Here is an 18,339-nt window from a genome sequence, read left to right as displayed (position 1 = left end):
AGTTGGAACAGATGGGTAAAAACAGAGCAAACAGATGCCTCTGGCTAACAAGTACATGTAAAAAGGTAAACTTTTCTCCATTTCTTCGATTTTTCTTTTTACTGAGACAATCCCTTTGGCATGACATAATGGATTTTATTTTTAATAGGAGAGTTGTTGACAAATGTAATTATTAGGATGTCTGTTTTCAAAGATGTAAGAAGAAATAACTCTTTAGAAATTCCTAAAATATTTTTAAATAATTCTTTTGGAAAATCTCACCAATCTACCCAATTTTGTGCCAACACATGAGAGCTTTTTCCTCCATTTGGCACTTTTGGAAGATTTCCCAGAATCATTGCCTCTTAGCAATGCTCCTGAGCACACCTGATCAAAATCGACATCATTCTGGTCGCTGCTCTGATGTCCGACTCCTTGAGTCACACCCCGATTTGGTCTCTTTGACTGAAACGAGCACTGGCTTCCAGCTGGAATTACAGATTTGGCCTTGTCACTGGATGTGTCATTTCTGGATTTCTTGTGTAAATCAAGCTGCTTGCAAAGAAGATGCATGAGTCCTGGAGGATGAAGGGGACTATTATTTATTTAAAATTATGGGGGAAAAAAACCCTGTCATTTTGTGTATATTGATTCTTATGTGAATAATGCACTAAACATTCTGTGAAAATTTGCCTGGGTCATTTATTTTTCAAAAAAAATTCAGCAAGTAAGAATAGACAATATTACTGTAAAATTTTTAAGTAAAAATCCATATATATACGACATTGCTACCATTAAATATGATTAATGTGGAAGGGAGAATGAAAGCAGTCATGGGAGTTGTGTAGAAAAACCAAGTAGATTCTGAAGCCTTGGCTAACATTGAACTTGGAACTATTTTAAAAGAAAGGCAATTCTGGAAGGATTTTCATCAAACCTAGAACTTAATGCTTTGGACTGAATATATACTTTGGAATTAGATGGTTTGAGGTGAAACTCTCAGCTCAGTTATGTTTAAAGTTGGACAAAAAATCCATTACTTACTAGGTTTTTTTTTTCTTCTTTCCTTCCTTCCTTCTTTTTTTCAACCCTCCTCTCTTTCTTTTATGCTACCCTGAGGTTGCAGCATTGAACTAATCATAATCTTTTCTGCATCAAATACGTGGCTCATGCAAAGACCTGTTTTCTTTTTCTTCTTGCCTGCCTACCTTCTTTCTTCCCTCCCCCTGTATTTCCTCTAATTATGTAATGTTACACTCCTTAACCCTTCTTACCTTCATCTTCTTGATTGGTTAAAATCAAAATACTAGCATCTGCCTTACTGAACTGCTATGAACAGGGCAATGGCTGAGTGAAAGTTTGCCCCCTGCCTTGTTGTGAGCTGGCTGGCATGACAGGAACAAGGGTCAGAGCTGGGGGGTTGGGTGCTGTGAAAGAGACCCCCGTCCCCCTCAGCCAGCTTTGCTGTGGGTCACTGGGCACTCACCGAGCAAGCCCTAATAGCCTATTTAATTCTTGCCAACTCAGTTGCAAGACACTTACTTTGAAAAAGAGGAGACCTAAACAAAATCTGGACAAGGAATTTGTATTTTTTTGGCCAGCTAGACATCTGTTTCCTGTTAGGCAGTGACATCCATTATATAAAGCAGTTCCTTGATACAATTCTCTACACTATTATGAAATTCAACCTATCATGGCATGTGTTCCTCTTATTACAACTGTATACACTATCTATGTGTATAAAGGGGAAATCATCATAAAGCTACAAAGAATATTGCACACTTTGCAATGGGGATTTATCATAGACAGAAGAACCTTTTGATTACTTCTTTGTTCTTGAAAAATAACTAAATACAGATTTTCTTCAGCTTATTTAATGTTTTGAGAAGACAAATATATTAACCTCAGTGTTTATGAGCGTGTAGGTCACAATTGAATGTGACTAGTCATTTCCATCCCATGCCCTGGCTGCGGCTCTGCCTGCTGGTGTATGAGCATCATTACCAGGCTCTCAGAGTGCCAACAGTATGTCTCTTTCCTACTCACTGTGCCAGCAGCCGGATATGCAATCAGTGGAGCTGAGAACACAGACCCTCACCCTTAAACCCCATGGAGATCTGCACAGGATAGGATACCCTTGCTGAGCAGAGATGCCTTTATGCCTCCTCCTATTTAACTGGTTATTTTTCACTTACTTGTATATGATTAACAATGAAATTGGAAATGTAAAACACATAGACAAGGTTTACTTGTTTATATATTCATTTAGTAATTCTTTATCAACATCTATTAATTAAGAGCTCATTTAAAAGACTTCTTGTTTAAATCTATTTGGAGTTAAATGACAAAGTGATGATACCACCTATTGCAATTTTATTTCTTTTTTGCCACCATCCTTAAAGTATCCCTTGTGTTTTCCTAATTTAATTTTAAAAATGGACTCTAAGTGTGTCTGAACAACTTTTGCCAGGAATTAATTCTGTCACTCCTTTTCTAAGCATAAACCTTACTTTCTGTACTTTTGAAAAAAAATCCCAGACAGTAGATATGATATAAATGCCCTGTATTTCCTTATTGCTATTCATTTATATTTTGAATTCCCATTTCTAATTTCTAAAAAAGACCATGTGTTTTGGAGTGTCTGTCTATTCAGCATTGTAAATGAAAGTTCTATCCAGTAAAGAAATAAATGAACAAATAAAAAATTAAATGAGAAATTACAGGCATACCATTTGCAAAGGAAGATATAAGTCTATCTTTAAACACTTAAGACATGATCCTGTATTTAGAAAATCTGAAGAAGTTCACACACGTGAACACAGATGCACATGCACACACACGACTGCTAGAACAAACAAGTGAGAGTCTCAAGGTTGCAGGAAGAAATTCATGTACAAAAAATAAACTTTCATCCTAAATACAAGGAGTGAACATTTGAAAATTCAAAATCACATTTAAAATAATCAATCACTTAAGAATAAATTTAACAAAAGGAGTACAAGCCTTCTATATTGAAAACTACAAAATATGCTGAGAGAAACTGAAGATGATTTAGTTCATAGAAGCACTATATACAATAGCCAAGACATGGAAACAACCTAAATGTCCATTGACAGATGACTGGATAAAGAAGCTGTGATATATGTACACTATGGAATACTACTCAGCCATAAAAAGTGATAAAATAATGTCATCTGCAGCAACATGGATGGACCTGGAGATCATCATTCTAAGTGAAGTAAGCCAGAAAGAGAAAGAAAAATATCATATGATATCACTTATACATGGAATATGAGACTGGACAAAACAGAAACAGACTCAGACATAGTGAACAAATCTATAGTTACCGGGGGTAAAGGGGGTGGGAAGGGATAAATCAGGAGTTCGAGAATTGATAATATTAACTACTATACATAAAATAGATTAAAAAAATTTTTTTCTGTATAGCACAGAGAACTATACTCAATATCTTGTAGTAACCTATAATGAAAAAGAATATGAAAACAAATGTATGTATATATATGTATGACTAAAACATGCTTTACACCAGAAATTGACTCATTATAACTGACTATACTTCAATTAAAAATAAAAAGAAATTGAATTTAAATTAATGGAGGGATTTCTTTTTTCATGCTCTCAGACTTTATTAGCTGGAGTTTTGGCAAAAGAGAAAACCCCTGAAACAGTCACCCACCAGGTTCAGGACGACCAGAATAGAGGAGCCTTTGCTTGGAGATGTGCTCTCCTTGAGATGAAAGCATATCTGTGATTTTTGAAAAGGGGGAGCTGACTGGCTGAATATCTCTGAGCACAAATTCAGAGTATTTTAAAAATTGTCTGCCAGAAGAAAGGGTGGAAGACTCAGTGTTATTATGTCAACAACTCTCCTCCGTTGGTCACTATGTTCAGCACAGTGTATCTCAAAACCACAGCAGGGCTTTTGTTGTCGTTGCTGTTACTGAGGTTGACAAGCTGGACCAAAGTTTACATGGTTTAAAACACCAACATGATATTACTACTCGGCAGCTAATAATGACCAACATCTACAACATTAACAGTATCAAGTGCCGGTGAGGACACGGAGCAACAGGAACTCTCATTCATCTCTGGCGGAAATGCAAAATGATGACAGCTACTTTGGTAGGCAGTTTGGTGGCTTCTTGCAAGACAAACCATACCCTCACCATACACTGGCACAGTCATGCTTCTTGGTGTTTACTCAAAGGAGTTGAAAATGTATGTCTACACAAATCCCTGTACACAGATGATTATAGTAGCTTTATTAATTACTGCCAAAATTTGGAAGCAACCAAGACGTTCTTTAGTTAGTTAATGCATAAACTGTGAGTACATCCAGACAACAGACCATTATTCAGCACTAAAAAGAAATGAGCTATCAGACCATGAAAAGACATGGTGGAACCTTAAACGTATATTACCAAGTGGAAGAAGCTAGTCTGAAAAGACTACATAGCACATGATTCCAAATTGATGAGATTCTGGGAAAGGCAAAACTATGAAGACAATAAAAAGGTCAGAGGTTGCCAGGGGTTAACAGCACAGGGAGAGGTGAATAGGCAGAGCACACAGGATTTCCATGGCAAGGAAACTACTCTGTATGACACAGTAACACAGATACATGTCATTATCCATTTTTCCAACCCACCAGGATACATAACACCAAAACTGAACCTCACTATATACTCTGGACTCCAGGTCAGAATGATGTGTCAGTGTAAGTTCATCAGTTATAACATACGTTCCTCTCTGGCGGGGGACATTGATAATGGACAGGACTATAAATGTATTGGGGCAGGACTTACATGGGGAACCTCTGTACATTCTGGTCAGATTTATTGTGAACCTAAAACTGCTCTTAAAAAAAATCTAATAAAAACTTATATGAGAAGGCAAAGGACCTGGAATAACCAAAATACTTTTGGACCAAACAAACAAATACCACATGATTTCCAACTTACTGGCATAAAAATAATCATATAAATCAATGGAACAAAATTGAGAGTTCAGAAATGTCTTTATATTTAAAGTCAGCTGATTTTTAACAAAGGTGGCAATGCAAATCAGTGAGAAAGGAAGGTCTTTTCAATAAATGGAACTGGGACAATTAAACATCTATATACAAAAAATGAACTCAGAGCATACGCAAAATTTTAACTCATACTGGATCACACCACTTAATTGTAAGAGCTAAAACTATGATTTTTTAAGAAGAAAACATAAGAGGAAATCTTTTGATGCTGGATAAGGCAGAGTCTTTAGCATGATTCAAAAACATAAACCAAAAAGAAAAATAAATGACAGATCCATAAAAATTTGGACCTCGTTTTGAAAACACTTTAAATTCCCTTCAAAGGAAACACTGATAAAAATGAAAAGATAAATCAAATACCAGCAGAATATTCTCAATGAACATATTGGATAAAGAACTATATATAGATTATATAAAGAAAAGTTATTACTCAATAATAAACTGACAATTCAATATAAAATAGGCAAGTACATGAAAAGATATTTCATTGATATATTAATTGACAATAAAAACATGGACATATTCCCAACATCACTAATCATTAGAAAAAATAATAATTAAGCCACAATGAGATAACATGCCAAACCCAGTAGAATGGCTATAATCAAATGACAGGTGACACCAAGGGTCTACAAAAATGTGGTGAAACAGCAATCCTCTCACACTGCTTGGTAATGTAAATAGTACTTTCATTTGGGAAGTAACTTGGGCAGTTTCTTTAAAAGCTAAACAGAAACTTACCCTAGGACATAGCAATTCCACTTAAGGAATCTACCTAAGAAAAACAGAAACCTATGTCCACACAAAGAAATTTTCATAGCAGCATTTTTTCAGTATAACTACAAGCTGAAAACAATCGAGTTGTTACTGGAGATGGGGGAAAATGTTTGTATACATAAGATGAAATGCTATTCAGTGCTATAAATGAATGAAATATTGTTACATGCTACTGAATGGGTATAAGTGAAGGATTCTACATCCAATGTACATGAAATGTCCAGTAATGGCAAATCTGTGAGAGAGATCAGATCTGTAATTGCCTGTGACTGGGGGTGGAGAAAGAAACTGTCTGTAAATGGGTACAAGGGAACTTTGGGGGGCAAAGGAAGTGTTCTAAAACTTGCTGTGGTGATGACTGCATAGCTCAGTACATTTACTAAAAATAACTAAATCATGCACTTCCAATGGGTGAATTTAGAGGCTTATAAATTATATCTCAAAAAATTTGCTAAAAATGACTGAAAGAGTCAAACAAAAACAAATACAAATGAATAAAACAAATGGTACCATAAACATGAATTTTAAAAAATAGCATCATAGGAAAATATTTAAAACATGTGAGAAAACAATGGTATCCCTAAAATGTAAAGTCTACAAAACTTGTGATAGCCAAAATATAAATCATGTGCAGAAGTAATAGCAAAACAGAGTCATCCTTGAACTCCAAGGGGGTAGCAAGCTTTGACACTGTTTTCTGCTTTCACCTTCCCCTCCTCTCCGTTTCTCTACCAGGAAACCCAATGGGACCTGAAGTTACCCAGCTACGTTTGTGAAATTCTCTTATGCATCAGACCTCATTCTAGATACTTAAGAGCAGAATATAAAGAGGCCATACCCTGAAATGTTTATATTCATGTTTCATTTATTGTGAACAGAGACAATAAATAGATGAATAAAGAAAACAATGTGAAGCATTAACTAGTGCTGTGAACGTGAAGTAGAACAATATTATGCAGAATCACTGGATGGGCAGTCATGAGAGACCTTGGTGGGGGTGCTGTTAGAAGTGAGGGACGGCTTTAAAAGAGGAGGGACAAGACTTCCAAACACAAGAAAAGTGAATGCACAGTTCCTTCAGAAAGGGCCGAGTTTGGTGTGTATCAAGTGTCTCAGGTTAGCGAGTAGGGGAGAGAATGAAAGGGAATGATTAGGGGCCGGCAAATCAAGGGCAGCACGTGCTTTGTAGATAATGAGACCTTGAAACAGCTTTTATTCTGTTTTCTCTTAGGAAGCTAAAGAAAATTATCAAAACATTGATGGACATTTTCACTCCATAATTGCTTCCTTCCTTTCTTTATTAATGGAGATGCCATTATTTAAAGTAATATCAGGAAAAAAATTTTAAGGTTCTGTCTAGCTCCTTGTCATCAGTAAGTATTGAGTGGGAGAAATTTAGGGTTTTGGATGTTGGTTTTGTTGTGCAAGATATATAAATATAAATAAAATATAAATATGTAGGAAAATATATATTATATATATGTATTTAATATATATATTCATGATTTATATGCAAGATTAATACACACATGCACAAGATAGATAAATAGATAGATAGATAGATAGATAGATAGATAGATAACCTCACACATACAGAGGATAGTCCTTTTTATAGAAGGAAATACAGCTTCTGGATCAGATCATATAAGACTCTTGACAAACCAATCTTCATTTACTTTTTAGCTCACAGTTCCCCTATCTGCTCCTGGCACTTCATATGAAAGTAATAATGGATTTAAATTAATTTCTATTATGCACACACTCCTCTATTAGGGACCTGTGTGGGCCTTTATCTTCCTATTCTGTGCTAAGCAGACTGGACCTCCCACCTCTGCTGCTTCCAGCACACTTAGCCATCCTCTACAATTCAACTCAGACATTGCCTCCTACAAGGTGCTTCCCTCCACATCCTCACCAAGGCAAACACTCCTCTCGGAGCTCCTGAGATGCCGTGCAGAGTTCTCCATCACTATACTTTCCACATCAAATGCTTCTGGTTATCACTGGTTATCATTCCGTCTTAAAAAGGGCAACTGGCTTGCATTTCCAGTCCCAGCCCTGATTCCTGGCACAAAGGAGCTGCCTCCTTAACGTTCGAAAGAAGAGCAAGTGAATGAATGAGAAAGTGAATGAATGATTCCAGAGTATGGTTAGATCAATAGGCAGTGAGACATCACATTTCTGTACGGTGGGAGGAAAGTGATTTGCAGTCTCAAGTAGAAACCAGAATGTATACTCTTAGTTGAGCTCAGTTCCCAAGACAGACATTTACATTTCCTGCTGTGAAGGTAAGAAATTTAGCAAACGGACCCTGATGGAGAATTTCGTGCTGTGACAACGCACCCTAATTTATTTACAGTTTTTTTTTCTTTCTCACTTATTTGCTAGATTTATTTCCTATGAGTGTACCGACAATAAACACAAATATATTTGGAGACTCAAGAATTTGCAGGTTTTTTCTCTCCTGTTAAGTCCAGCAAAACTAAATAATTCAAGTATCAGTCAAGAGGAAAAATGTATCTGTTATTACCAACTATTTTATTTAATATAGCCTCTTATACCCAAGACCACTAACACTCAATGAGTAAGAGAAAAAAGAAGCAAAATGAAATAATAAAAGAAAAAACAAACCCTGATATAATATTTCCTAATTGGAATCTCAAGCTATTAAATCAGATTTTCTGGGAAATCTTTAATAATACAATTAAAAATATCAGTAAAATTGTAAATAATAGAAAGAATAGTAATATAATGATCTACTGACTTTATTGTACAACTATTATAATTTTCACCCCAGCTATAGGGAAATCATTATTATACTGTTTTCTGAGGTGTATAAAGGCAACACCCCCTTTTTATTTAATCAATAAATGTTTCCATTATGTTTAATTGAAGCAGTTATTCATAGAATATTAACCATGGAATGCAATCATTAAACGTGTTTCTTAAAACTGAACATTTTCATCTTTTAGGCTTAATGCTGCATTCTGCATTAAATGCTAAAATTACAATCCCACTATTACTTAAAAAATAGATTATAAGTTTATGCATACATGTAATTACATTATTTTTATACAGTTTGTGATTTTTCTCTTTATCTCATCAAGCCCTTTGATTTTTTTTCCATACTCATGACTTAATATGCCAAGTTAAATTCTTAATATGTTAAGTGGAAATTAATATGTTAATGGAAACTAAATGAATTTAGAAAACCTGTACTTCTCACACAAAGCATCTATTTCAAAACTCTTTTCTGGTTATGGGCTAAGTTCTTTCCTTAGCCTGCAATGCCAGCCAAAATATGTCCTGAAATATTTGAGATTCAAAACAGATCAAAACCAATTTTTTTGTATTCGGAACTAATTACATTTCCTATTTTGATAAGACTTATAACTTCTTATTTTTTGAATATAAAAGGCTGAAAGAAATGTTATTTAATTAAGAAACAGAAACATATCTGTTTCATATCCCTAAAATCCACATTATTCTTAAATCAATGCCATTGATTAAATAATCAATATTGGTGGTTTTAGAGGGACATATTGCAAAACTCCAGAAAAAAATATGACTTGAAAAAAGAAAGCAACTATTTGAACAGATATTTGGGATTCAGTCTTGACTAATTTATTATTTTTTTCCCTCCACCTACCAGAAACACAAGGAGATTTTTCTGTAATATTCACTGTGAGAACAAAGTCCAGCTTGTGGAGGTAAAAACTCACAAAAATGAGGAGAACCACCCCCAAGACTAGGTCCCCTGGGGTTTTTAACTCTCAGAGACATCCATCGTGAGCCTCTGGCAATTTCTCAGTTACAGTCCAGACTTCTTCATCCCGGCACTGGTTCCTGTGGAGGGTTCTCCTCATGGGTCACCACCCCTGGAAGTTGGGGTGCTAAGTAGTTATTTGCCTGTAGTTCTCCCCAAGTTAGAGGCAGCCATTTGCCCTGTGACCTCACTTCTCTTATGAATCTAAGAAGCTGTCGATTGCTCAGTTCAGTTTGTCCCATTTTCTACTTTAATTAGGACAGTGGAATTTCCAAGGTTCTTTCAGGCCACACCAGAAAATGGAATTCCCTTTGTCCAGCTCTGAGTTTTAAAAATTTAATAAAAATGTTTCAGCCGGTTGCCCATTGTCACCTGTTTGCAAGAGTTTCTCCTGAGATGTTTTCATTCTGCTCTTTTGTGTATTTAACATTCGCCTCTTGCCCTGTTTTATTTCTCTCTCTTTCTTTCTCTCTCTAAATAGCTGAGAAAACTATGCATGTATTGCATAACTTTCAGTCAAGTAGTCAAGTGGAATGAAGATATGTTCCATTATGTTCGCAAAGAATGTACTTAGCACGTAACTTGTTTGAGATGCTATTGGAGAACATGGGCCATCAAAACGACAAAGTAAATCAGGAAAGAAGAGAAAGATTCCATAAACAATAACACAACACGTAATCCAGTCTGATTAAATGGCCATATCGCCAAATGTCCAACAACTATAGAGAGTCTGCAGTGCAAGGTGTAGCAAAAGGAAGCAGAAAACAAGGAATCAGCAGATTATCTAAGATATGTCTCCATGTGGAAAATTACACGAAGAAACATTTAACAAAGCTGTTAAAGAGTAGAAAACTGTAGGACTGAGAAAAAAATTATGGAGAAAAATGGGAACTAATGGCATCCATAAAACAGATAATCAAAAGCAATCATAATCAAAAGAACCATTTTTCTTTTCAGTAGTGATCAAAATTTGTCAAATTATTATATCTACTTCCTCAATAGGCACAATATCTTATTGGGAGGATAAAGGAGGAAAGAGAGAAGGGAGAAGCAATGTAAGAAAAATAGGTTTAAGGGATTTAATATTCTTAACAATTATAAATTAAAAATATAATGTCTAAATCTGACACCCAAAATTTCAGTGTATGCACATTAAAATATGGAGAAAACTATGAAAAATAATAACTAACGTTGTTATGAGAGTTGCCTCTGTGGAGCAGGGTGGAGCTGATGGATAGGAGCTTGCTGATCTCGTTGAGCCTTGCAGCAGTAGTGGCGTATAATTTTTTTTAGGTATATAAGTATACACTGATTAAAGTTATCATTAAAAATACCTCGCAGATAGCCAGGTGAGGAATCTTACTGCAGCCTAAGTAAAACACGTCCTAGCAGAGACACTGGCGTACTCTCCTGCCGCTTCTTGAGGCTCATAACTTCTCCATTCCATCACTTTTACCATTAACTAAATTTCTTTTTTTCTATTTTTAGAACATTTCTATTTTTTATTTGTCTTTTTTATTGAGTTAAAATCATTTTACAATGTTGTGTCAATTTCTGGTATACAGCATAATTTTTCAGTCATACATGAATATACATATATTCGTTTTCCCATTTTTTCACCATAAGCTACTACAAGATCTTGAATATATTTCCCTGTGATATGCAGTATAAACTTGTCTATCTATTCTATATATACACCTGTCAGTATCTACCAATCTCAAACTCCCAGTCTGTCCCTTACCACCCCTCTCCCCCTGGCAACCACAGTTTGTATTCTATGTCTGTGAGTCTGTTTCTGTTTTATATTTAAGTCCACTTGGCTTTTTTCTTTTTAAACTAAATTTCTGAAACTAGATTTGCCTTAGAATTTTACCTGTGCTTCCTTGATTCTGGACTCTATGTGTGTGTGCGTGTTTGTGTGCGTGTGTGTGTGTGTGTGCACACAAATAAAAAGGAAACATATTTTTATGTATTTTGCTAAGTGTTTTCACTCATAATTGAACAGTATGTAGATCGCTGCAAATAAATACAGATTCAATCTTTTTCTTTATAAAGAGTAACTAACATTGGATTGTCAATCTATCCTAACTCACTGTATATTGTTTCACTGAAAGATGTTTTTTCCCCATAAAACCTTGTTAGAGAGCTGAAGTTAACAACTTCATTCACCTTTTTTTGTAGGTATCACAAATATACATAAATATTAAAATTTCTAGAAATGAAATTCTTGGTCTAAGGACATGGGAATTTTAAAATTAGAACTATGTTTTATAAGGGCCTTTTATAAATAATGGTAAAAATCCATTCCCAATCAACAGTATAATAACATTACCTACCTATTTCTTCATACCCTCACTATTACTACAAAACACACCCATATGAGAGTTGGAAATAGCTTCTGATTTATTCTGTACTTACTTAATGGTGAATGAAGTTGAGATCCTTTTCATATGTTGATCGGCTATTTTTATTCCTATGAACTACTGACTCACTTCATTCAGTAGGTTGTATGAGTTCCATTGATTTCAATGCCAGCCTCACTAGATATCAAAGTATCTTGTGTAATGTGGTTTCTTTCTTGGAGTTCTGTATGATTCTTTTTTGTCCATATTGATCTCTATGCTTCTTTTTGCTCCACTTCCACACAGATTTAATCTGCCTTTTTTATTATATCCTAACATCGAGGGGGGCAAATTTCCTTTCATTTTTTTCTTTGCTGTCATTGCATGGAAGTCTTTCAGGAAATCATTAATATTGTGATTAACCTTATTATTTAAACTCAAGTTATATGGCATCTTTGTATAAGCAGTGGTTTCCTTCTATACATTTTTACTCATCCACATTAGTCCCATTATTATCTGCATGTCTCAGGAAGAGCAAAAACAAGCTGGGGAAAATCTAACAGTATCTGAATAACTAAACAAACAGAAATAGCTCATTATCAGTTAGCAAACTAGCAGATAGACAGGGCTCTGCCGTCTCATTTAAAGGAGACAAACCTGGGTTTGAATTCAGGTTGTACCATTCCGTAACTTAGCAACAAAGGGGAACTGATACCATTTCTTAGGATTCAAGTTTCCTTACTTGTAAAGGGGAGATAAAATATTTTGCTTGAAAAACAGGATATGTGTTTAATGACAATGTCAAAAACAGATTAAGAGCTGGAATCTTGGAGACAGACATCCTTTGGTCAAATTCTGGTTCCAGCTTTTATTACTCTGAGCTTGTACAAGTCACTAGGTGAACATCTTCTCTCTGATGACTTCTAACTCTGTGATCACCATACAGATGTCTGCTCTAGTACCTAATTTCCTCATTTGTCAATTGGGGATAATAGTCACTAAGTGAGTTAATAACTAAAAAGTACTTAAAGCAGGGCATGACACTAAGTACTCGATAAATGTTAATTCTCTTCCTGCTTGGCATTTTTCCAACATTTATGTGTGTTTCTCTTTTTTTCTTAGTGTGTGTAATGAGTAAGAAAGAGAGAGAGAGAAAGGAAGGAAGGAAGGAATGAAGGGAGGGAAGGAAGGAAGGAAGGTAGGAAAGAAAGAAAGAAAGAAAGAAAGAAAGAAAGAAAGAAAGAAAGAAAGAAAGAAAGAAAGAAAGAAAGAAAGAAAGAAAGAAAGAAAGAAAGAAAGAAAGAAAGAAAGAAAGAAAGAGAAAGAGAGGGAAAGAAAGAAAGAAAGAAAGAAAGAAAGAAAGAAAGAAAGAAAGAAAGAAAGAAAGAAAGAAAGAAAGAAAAAGAGAGAGAAAGAGAAGAAAAGAAAAGAGAAGAAAAGAAAAGAGAAGAAAAGAAAAGAAAAGATAAGATCAATCACTGACATCTGGCCAGATCTTCAGAGTTGGTATGCATAAACGGATAGAAAACAGTGAAAATTTGGATTTGTTTCAAATTTGTTTTCATGCTGGCTTACTCAGGAAGGCGAATAATAAGAAGGGCAGTTACAAATAGCATGTAGGTGGCTGGGCCTGCCTACTGTTTCCTCCCTCATGTCTCATCAGGTTGTGTAAACGTGGTGCTGTCCACAGCTCAGCTGTAGCAGTCTCAGTCCATGAAGTCAGAAAATCTGTGGACCCACACCAGCTGATAGAAATTACTTACACAATAATTGGAAATAAAGCTTTTACCAGGTCATGGACACCAGACTTAATATTAGGGTTATAGGCCCTGAGTTTCTTGCCTTGCCTGCACAGGGTCACTCCTCAACTACATTCAGGCTGCAGTGACTACAAGTTTCTCTTTTAAGTCTGCCTGTTGGTTTTCTGTGGCCTGGCCTGACCACAGCTCACCACAGCCTCACGCTCAACTTTTCTACCCCGGTACACAGGGAGTCAGTGCACTGCTTCACGGCAAGGATCCAGAGCAAATAATGAACAAAGCCTGTTCTGTAGGAGACTCCCATCCCTGCTTCTGGACATTAACAGAACAAAGAGAAAAACATGGCTAAATGTGCCTCCTATGGTTTTTGATGGTACCGACCTCCAAATCTGACCCATCAGAAACAAAACATCAGCTCCCTTTGGTCTGAATGTTTCAGGACGCTCTGTGACAGGACAGGAGCTTGGTGGGCATTGATTCTGCCACAGGGCACACACCTGGCCACGGCCTGCTTGTTCTGAACTCACTTGAAGCTTGAATCATTCAGGAAATGGTTAACAGTCAGGGTAACTGAATAGTTGAGCCAAGAACACGGTTAAGGCAAAACTATTCTTTTCTTACATTTGCTAATGATCTCTCTGTCAACAAAATTTTCACATTAAATCTGATAGTCATTTTATTTGAGATTTCAGAAGTTTCAAGGTTGAAAATCTGTTACACAGGAATATTACCGACAGTATCATACCAAAGTCCAAAAGAGAAACTCTCATCAGATGGACCCACCCTGAGTTTGGAAGAAATGACCCTAAGTGTCATCACATGATTAGCTTCTGATCAGCTGAGTAGATGTACAGGACAACATTAAGGGCTATTTAAAAAATAACAACCTATTATTTGAAGGAAAGCATTCCATAAAGTGAATACAAAGTTTGAAATCTTAGCAAAGACAGTCTAAAAGTAGAATAGGAAAAATCAGAAATTTTTATAAGGGTATATAAATGTCTTGCGGAAATCAAGGGCAAGGATGCAGACAGGTGGGCATGCAAACTGACTCCAAGTTGAGTCAGAACTTGCTTTCTATCACCTGCCTCCTTCCCTCTCTCTGTGTCAAATTATATTCTTCTCGCCTTCTTTATTTTTCGAGACCACATGTCAAGAGAGATGGTCACTGACCATTTTAAATTACAAAAACAGAAACCAAAAGAAAAAAAAATAATTGGTTAAATTTGAATCAGGAATATGCCCCCTACAAATTCGATCAACTGTGTAAATGGACTGGAGAGTGTGGTGTACCATTAAAAAAAAAGATAAAGAAGAGAAGTCAGGACAGGTGATTATTCCTGAGACAGAAAAAAACAGATACACCTCATTTTATTCTTATTGATTTCCTGGTAGTCATGACTTCTTCCCTGACTTGTCTTCATTCCAGCTATCCCGCAGGCTATCCATGGCCCCCAACCCAGAACTGACTTGCGTATTTTAAAAAAAAAATTTACGACTGATTCTTTTCATTTTGTTTCTTCTTCAGAAGTACCCCTTTATCCAGGCAGAGTCCTGGAAGATATTATTAAAACATCAACATGGTTTTTTAAACAAATCATGGCAGACACTCTCTAGAATTCATGGCTTGAGTCCACACTTACCATGATCATCATTCAAACATACTGGAAAGGGAGTCAAAACAGAGGTTTCGCCCTGTGCAAAGCCTTACGTACAGTCGCACAGTGACTTCTGGTGGCTATGAACACTGCTGTAAATAATTTTCATCATTGAAGATCCAGAATTGTCCTTTCTTTGGCAAAACCCTCTCACATATGTATGTATTTTCAAAACAGCAAGGTGATTGCTTTCCCGGTTTGCAAACCTAAGTTATTCAGTATGACTGGGTTGTAAAAGCAACGTTTAAGTGGAGGAACCAGAGAGGCATCAGGAGAGTTGGAAGGGAGTCTCTAAAGGACTGACGGATGGAGAATCAGAAGGCAATGCAATTGGATATGTTGGTGTTTAGCAAGACCAAATCTATGCTCCATTAATCATGTTTACACAAGTAAAAGTATGTATTTGAGAGCTCCCATTAAGAATCCATGAAGAATTAATAGAATGCCCCACCCCTAAACATTTCAGGGCTATTAAATCAGATACACATGCCAAAAAGCCTCTTTGAAGTGATCCATGCTTTCCATCTCTGTGAATTCAGTAAGACTACTTATCAGGTTTGTGCTGGCCCATCACGTCCCCAGTACTTAGCCTGTACTCAGGGGTACAGGAGATATCTAATAAAATCTGTTGAATAAATAAATAAGCAAACAGAAGAAATGAGAGAGATGGTTAAAATAAATGTGGTGAGGGAAAGCAGTGACTTTGAAGAATCCACTCATTCTCTCTGGAGCTTTATTTATAATTACGGCTCCTGGACCAAGCCTGTTGACAGGAAGCTTCCTGAGTGTGAAAGCAGAAGCAAGTATGATTTATTTGACAAAGCAAACGTATTTTTTTCTGTGAATTTCTGAGACACACAGGAATGACACACGGAACATTCTGGACTGGGATCTCAGCATCTATCTTACGGCTCCCCCTAGGGTATGAGCTGGAGATGTAAAACTGACAGCGGTTTTGAGTTCTGGAAAAAAAAAAAGTATGCTGATGTGCAAAATCAAAGGTATGAATGTAATAGCATAGTTGAGTCATACATGGGTTATTAATAAAAGCCGGGGCCGCTATGATGATCAACGGTATACAGGGATCTTCTAAAGGCAATACCACATATAATAGCCTGAAATTCTCCACAAAGGAAGAGTTTTAAATGTGACTCAGCTGGGAATATTACTTGCTTTCTTCTGACACCACAGTCGTGGATGAGGGTGTAGATTCAGAGACAATAGAAGCGGCTTTGTAAGAATCATAAAAATCAAAGGTGCGGTAAGAGAGGTAGCGAATCAATTAAATGCCACTCATTCTTTTTATTTCTAACAAAAATTAGTATTTAACAAAAGTAAGTAACTGAGTTACTTCTAGTTTTTGAGGACCTACTTATGTGTTAGGTTGTTTGCTAAGTTAATTCATTTATGTTTTATCGGTTGATCTTCACAACAATTCTTCCAGCCAACTACTGATACTATGGCAGCGTAATACAATGCTGTAACCCACCTATGTCTTTGCATTATCAAATAATGGTTGAGGGTTTTGAACCCAGATTTCTTATCTCAGAGCCAGGGCTTTCTTACAAATGTGCTGTTGGGATCTATAATTGTAGCCCTGACAGCTCAGTGACCTCTGTAAGGAGAACCATCTTTTCACAACGAGCTCCCTAATGGGTCTTTGGGCACGTTCTAAGCTCATTTAGTCAAAGATTTTGTATTTTGCCTTGTTTATGTTACAAATGCACTTAATTTACAGTTCAAAGATCTTATACACAAGGAGACAAGGAAAGTAAACTAATTGCCAATTTAATTTGCATGGCCTCTAGGTAATCTGGCTGTTTTTATTTTTTTAATTTAGATATGGTAGCCATGTAATATTTACAAATTGTTCTTATTAGGGTTACTTATTGTCACTTTAGCTTCCAGAGGGAGTTCATTTTAATTATAACTGATATGAAATACCATCTGGACTCTAAGGCAGAGAGTTTAATACAATATACAAACCCCATCTATAAGATTCAGAATGATTTACAGAGATAGTATACATCTGCTGGTTGAATTCTAAGCTGCCAAGTCCCCTCCTTTCTTGTCAAACTGTAGCTAATTGTCTTTGGGACTTCTTTTGAAAACTGACTCTATTCAATCTCCAAATTCTAGCCCATGGGAATTGGTTAAATTTGTTAGCAAAATTCATTAAATTTGTTAGCAAATTCCTGGCCAAAGTGATTTCTTTTGGGCTGTTAATGTGACTTCCACCAGGGCAGTAAGAGTGAACTTGAGGGCTTTGCGTAGGAGTTAGAAAATCTACCTGAGCCATGAGTTATGTGAGCCATCCATTGCTTGTGATCAAAAGCATCTGAACTGATTTTGAATTTGGTACAGGGAAATAAGGGCTGATAGGAACAGATACTGAGAGTTGAACTAACTGAACTAACGAAACAGGGCAAAGGATGGTAAGGACTCCTCCTCTCCTCCCTCAACAATGGAAGTTGGTGATCGTTGTGAGTAAAAGCGCTGTGAGTCTGTGATCACTGCCCACTGGGACTCAGAGTTTGTGTCTACTGACCCTGCAAAATTAAGAACTGAGGCAGGAAAACACTGTCATGTCTGAGTGTACTGGCTAATTCTGCATCTTTAACTAAGGTCCCAAAAGATATAAAGCCTTTTCTGAAGTCAGTTCATCTGAAAGCAGAGTTAAAAAAAAATAATAATAGAGCTTTGCTAAAAGTAGCTCCTTTTGCCTGTGGGCTGAAATAAAAAAATGACCGAAATTCTGAACATCTGCAGCTTTGCTGAGCTGGAAAAGGCAAATCCTACACATCAAGCAAAAGTTATGGCAAAGTGGTGTTAGGAAGCATTTGTTAGGTTGAAGATTCGGCAGACAAGTAAGATGAGAGCCTAGGGGAACCTAAGGAAAGCCTGACGCTACATCCTACCTACAAACCCACAGCCTTATGTAGAAGCTTTGACCTGATTATAAACAAAAAAAAAAAAAAAGAGAGAGAGAGAGAGAGGAAAAGGA

At 36.3% G+C, this 18,339-nt stretch overlaps 1 long non-coding RNA gene across 1 annotated transcript in view; it reads right to left on the bottom strand.

Annotated features, from left to right (window-relative positions):
• Positions 1 to 274: 274 nt before the first annotated feature.
• The window catches only part of LOC135322336 (uncharacterized), a 65,794-nt gene continuing 47,729 nt past the window's right edge, over positions 275 to 18,339 (bottom strand). The window contains exon 3 of the long non-coding RNA XR_010382860.1: positions 275 to 557. This is a non-coding gene — a long non-coding RNA (uncharacterized LOC135322336). The remainder of the gene's footprint in view (positions 558 to 18,339) is intronic.

The sequence above is a fragment of the Camelus dromedarius genome, chromosome 10 (genome assembly GCF_036321535.1).
Source record: "Camelus dromedarius isolate mCamDro1 chromosome 10, mCamDro1.pat, whole genome shotgun sequence".
Taxonomy (NCBI): Eukaryota; Metazoa; Chordata; class Mammalia; order Artiodactyla; family Camelidae; genus Camelus; species Camelus dromedarius.
This window is presented reverse-complemented; position numbering and strand designations above follow the sequence as displayed.